This window comes from Phalaenopsis equestris, unplaced genomic scaffold, assembly GCF_001263595.1.
Source record: "Phalaenopsis equestris unplaced genomic scaffold, ASM126359v1 Scaffold000390, whole genome shotgun sequence".
NCBI classification, from domain to species: Eukaryota; Viridiplantae; Streptophyta; class Magnoliopsida; order Asparagales; family Orchidaceae; genus Phalaenopsis; species Phalaenopsis equestris.
Window position 1 is genome coordinate 303,145 of NW_018164832.1, and position 5,943 is coordinate 309,087.

Consider the following 5,943-nt stretch of genomic DNA (forward strand, 5'->3'; position numbering starts at 1 on the left):
TATATATATATATATATATATATTAAAAAAAGAATGGTCTGAGACTATTATACGAACCCTCGCCATTACCAATTTGTCTAACAATTTGAGTACCACATCCTACACTCAAGGGGAATCGAACCCCAGCCAGAGAGTACTTACAACTGACAAGCAGATGTCCGACCAACTGAGCCATGTGACTATAATTCGAACCCCCACGCACCACGATAAGGATCGAACTCTTGTTTGAGAGGACTTACAGTGACCCTGCCTAACAACTGGACAAGGAATGTGACACACACACACACACACATATATATATATATATAGTGTGTGTGCGCTCGCGAGCACTCGGTACATACATATATATGTCGATACACACACACACACATATATATAAATATATGTATGTATGTATGCATGTTTGTATGTGTGTAGGAAATAATCCCTTCGTTATGCATGCAAAGGGTAAGATATGGACAGAGAAGGCTCAGACTTGCAATGAAAGAAGTAATGAGAAAATAAATTCTTAAATAGCTCGATGCGTGCATCTAGTTTCACATTTTTTATGGTACATGGGTGATCCATATCCATTGCGTTCCTAAGAAGGGAGGGGGGGACGGGCTTTGAGAGTAGTTGAAAAGGATAGGAATGAGCTTTTATCTACTAGAAGTGTTAGTGTCTGGAGGATTTCTATATACTATAGAAGTTAAACAAAGCTTTTACGATCTGGTTTTGAGTCAAGCTTGGGTTGGCTCAAAATTATCTGAAGTTTTGGCTCATTGCTCGAATCGTTTATTTCGATCTGATCTCTATTCAAGCCAAAATTTAAATAAATTTTCGAGCGATTAACAATCTTTCAGCTAAATTATCTAAATCGACAACTAAACGCTATTAACCATTCGATACAGAGTCGAGCCACCGCGATCAACTCAAAAAAAATTTGATGTAAAATTTTGGACCATAGCTTGACTCATTTATTTTGATTCGATCTCGATCCAAGCCAAAATTCAAAACAATCTTTGAGCGATTAACAATCTTTGAGCTAAATTCACAGCCCTTCTTCTAAGAAGGGTCCTTTTCCCTTGTCATTTTTTATTCATATGTTAGATAGATTGGTATGAAATCTTTATTTCTGCTTTTTAGATGGTTATTCAGAAACCAAAAAATTCTTATAGCATTAGATGATAGAGACAATACCATATTACTAGTTCTTATGAAACTTATACTTTTACAAGAATGCACTTTGGGCTATTTAATTCCTTTGCTATTTTATGGTGTTAGTATCTTATTATCATTATTAAAGAAGGGATTGATGTGTTTATAAATGATTTCTCTATTTTTGGCATATCATTTGACTCATGCTTGAAACAATTTACTAATATTTTGTAAAGACGTGTAAAGATTTTAGAACTAATCCTGCACTAAATTTAGAGAAATATTAATTCATGGTCATTAAGGGTATATCTTTGGGGTATAAACTCTTTGAAAAGGATATGGAGGTAAATCGAGCAGAAATTCAAGTTATAAAAAAACTACACTCACTTTTATCAAAGGGATCATGAATTTCTAAGGCATGTTGGGTTTTAAAGATAAGATAATATTAAGGACTTCTCTAAAATTAAAACTTGTAAGTTTTTTATGAGACAAGGTTGTGCTTTTTGAAATTGATTGTGAGTAGGGCTGTCAAAAAAGCTCGTTGTTCGCGAACAGTTCGTGTTCGGTTCGTCAATGAGTTCGTGTTCGATTCGTTCGATAAGTAAACGAGACAAACGCGAACAAATTTTTTTTCGTTCGGTTAGTTAAACGAACCAAACACGAACAATGATGCGTTCGTTCGTGTTCGAATCATTATTGTTTGAAATATAAAATAATAGAAAATAATTATATATAAAAATTTATTATATTTTAAAACATTAAATTTTATAAATCATAATATATAATAAAATAATAATAATAATATATTAATATACTATAGTAGTAATATACTAATATAGATATTGTATATTTATATAATATAAGTTATATAATTAATATATAATATTATTTTTATATATTAATATTAGGGATGTCAAACTGGCTCGTCGTTCGCGAACAGCTCGTGTTCGGTTTGTGTTCGGCTCGTTCGTTAAGAAACGAACACGAGCTTATTTCAAACAAACTAAATTTTAAACGAACCGAACACGAACACAAGCTTTGTTTGTTCGTGTTTGGTTCGTTTACACCCCTAATTGTGAGTGCCTAGCAGCTTTTAATCTTTTAAAGCAAAAAAAATTAAGCACAACTATTATGGTAGCATCTAATTGACAGTGTCCATTTGAGCTTATGTGTGATGTTATTGTTCATGCCTTAAGGGTTGTGCTAGGATAGATGATTGATTAAGTCTTTTATGTGATATATTATGTTAGAAGAACTCTTAATAATGACAAAATTAATTATATTGTTACTGAAAAAGAGTTGCTAGTTGTAGTATTTACATTCAACAAATTTATATCCTACTTAATTGGTACTAGAGTAAAATTATATACAGATCGCTCAACTATTAAATATCTTGTAATTAAGAAAGAAGTAACATCACATTTGATTAGATGAATTCTCCTATTATAAGAATTTGATATTAATATAGTTGATGGAAAGTGTACTAGAAAATTAAGTATATGTTCATTTTTTGAAACTTCTATAGAAAAATTCTAAGAATTTATATGCTAACATTAATAAGAGTTTTCTTAATGAGCACTTCCTTGCAATAGTTGAACAAACTATTTCTTGGTATGATGACATTATTAATTATGTTGTTAGTAGTATTATTCCTAATGATTTGTTGTATCATCAAAAGAAAAAAAAGTTTATTTCTGATGCCAAATTTTATTTATGGGATAAACCTTATCTCTCTAGAAAATAAAAGAACTAAATTATTATTAAATGTATTTCCTTAGAAGAAGTAGAAAGTTTGAATTTAAGGAGCATTTTGGAGGTCTTAGAACTACTTCTAAGATCTTACAATCAGGATTTTATTAACTAATCATTTTTATTGATATAAATGAATTTGTTAAAAGATGTGATAAATGTTAGAGGATAGATAATATATGTAGGAAAAATGAAATGCTTTAAATTATATTATAAAAGTTGAAATATTTGATGTTTGGGGTATAAATTTTATGGACTATTTTTGTTATATTTAGAAAACCAATATATTTTGATTGCATTTGATTATGTCTCCAAATTGATATTGAGCGCTCAAGTGGATATTCAACACTCACGATATTAAAAATTGATGCCAACACTCTCAGTCGAATCTCCAAAACTAGATTCATCTGCACCCTCAGTTTGAGGAGATTGACGACTAGCCTCAGCTCTTTCAGATGGAGGGATAAAATCCATCGAGAGTGGCTGAAAGGACCCTTGCACCAAGAAAGGCCTAGCTGATCCCTTTAGAAGGGTGGAGGGAGTCATGTCATCACCCGAATCACATATGATTGTCGGATGAAGTTTTCGGTCTATAATTATTAATCCACCATTAAATTTATTTTGAATAACTACAAAAAGTTTTTGAAACCAAATGAATGAAATCCGAACCTGGTATATGCCCTCGAGATAGACCAGCCTCTTTGGTTCCCTCTTCCTCTTCTTCTTTGATGGAAGAATCATCCACCTTCTTTCTTTTTCTTGATAGCTTTTCTCAAGGCCTTTCAGCCTTGTCTAGTTGTCTCTTTTCCTCAGCATCATCAGAGGTCGCCCACATCTCTTTTGTCATGGGAATGTACACCTTTGAGTTCAGCATCTAGTTGACAGTTAAGGGGTCAGTATATTGGACCATTGATAGTTGTTGTCTGAGTATTACCTGCTCCATTGCTTTTACCTGAGAAGAGATTATCTCACACTTCTTAAACGGGCCACCAATGGTCTTAGTTGGAATACACGAATTATCATAGACACCTCTCAGAAAGCGAAACTTCTAGTCTTTAATCTTGTTTTTCATATCGATTAAGTAGAAGTTTTGAGCAACACTGAAAACCACATACCAGTCCAGTTCAACCCGAAAGGAAAACATGTGTGAAAATAATTCACGTGAATAAGTGAAAACTTATCGGTGCAAATAGATAATATACTTCATCACTACAGCAATCGAGTTTGGTTTCACTTGAGCTGGGATGATGCCATAAAACCATAAAATTAAACAAAGCTCCATACAGAGCTGCATCGAAGCCCGAAATGAAACTGGTCTGAATGGAAGATTAAATCATCACCTAAGTAATCTGTAGCACGAACTTCTGTTTCCACTCGGTCCAAAACAAAGCTTGTGTTGTAAACATAAGTCTCATCTAACAACTTAATCTCAAAGTCAGTGAGGATCGATCTTTCGGTGGTTCTAACCAATCCAAAAATTTGAGGAGAATATTTGAGGGCCATCAAGTTTCAAAAACAAAGCGATGAAAGTCAGGCAGAGCAAATAATGTAAAATTTTCACTTAACATCTTTTGAAATTTATTCATAGACCCTTTTTTGGAAGCCGAAGCATGATATTAGTTTCTGTCAAAAGTGTCATATCAACACAAATTTTGAGAAAATTCATAATTGCCCAAATTATGGATAATTTTTTTTTTCATAGTTAGAAACATTTTACAGTCAGGTCATCAGCCGCCTCAGGCAAGATCAAAATCTGGTTCATCAAACTGGAATACAACACATGTTTCCTAGATTTATAGAAGTCGCTTAAGGGGAAGCAATTTAAAATATATATATATATATATACATAATCCGAGGGTAATCTGCTTATCAGATTACAGTGATTTACCATTTGCCAGATGAAATAAGCCTATTATAAGACGAAGTGTCTTCACGTTCCGACTCCACAGAATGGGGCGGCCAAAGAGCATTAAAGACGGGCAAAATGATGCAGGGTCAGCTAATCGAATGACGGTCAACCAAATGTAATTCAAACGCCTGAATCAAATGGTTACGAATGCAAAGCAAAATGCAAAGGAGTTACGATAACTTAACGGTGCTATAATCCGTTACAAGGATAGAGTAAATAATGTTCAGTTACGAATGTATAAATGTAAAAGCTGATTGAGTACAGTTTCTCTCTTTAATAAGGAACCACCATATATCTTACAAAACTGACTATGAATTATAAATAAGACGTTAATTCTCAATAAAGAGGGGGGATAAAATTCTGACAAAGAAAAATAAATATTAAGCATTCAAATCTCTCATCTCTTCCTTCTTTTTCTCCAATTAATGTTTTATTCCTTAGACATGATCCACCGAATAATTTGAGATCAAACAACATATACATCATTCAATTTCTACACATTTACATATCTAAAGTATAAACCTTTTTTTTTTTTAAATTTTTTTACGTTTTTTCACTGTAGTTATGTGAAAAGGCTCGTTCACTTTTTAGAAATTATTTAAGTGTTATAAATATTAAAATTAAAATTTTGGTATAAGACGTGTAAGTATATAATGTCAGTGCAGAGAACATGATGGACACAAAGAAAAGCCCAAAAGAAATCCTGAATCTTGTGGTTGGTTGGCTTCACTTATTTGGAGAGAATAATGGACGGCTATTGATTTCCGAAGGTGCGCGAACTAACAGAAGGATCCGAACGCCCATTCCCTCCACTCGGCTTTGTTCCTTCATCAACCGTTTCATCTTTGTTTAATGGAGCAAATCATAATAAGATGATCCATATTACTTAGTTGGAGTCCAATGAAATCACGTCACGTGAAGGCGACAGCAAAATAAAAAAAATTCATTTTAGCACAGAGGAATATTCCCCCCCTCCCCGTGTTATTCTGCATTATTCAGGTGTTATTGTGATGATATTCATGTATTATTGTGTTTTGTGAATATTATTGGTGTTATAATAATACAATAACAAATCGATACTACCACAATAACACCCGAATAACGCGGAATAACACGAGAGAAACATTCCCCCATGCTACAGGGCCAGA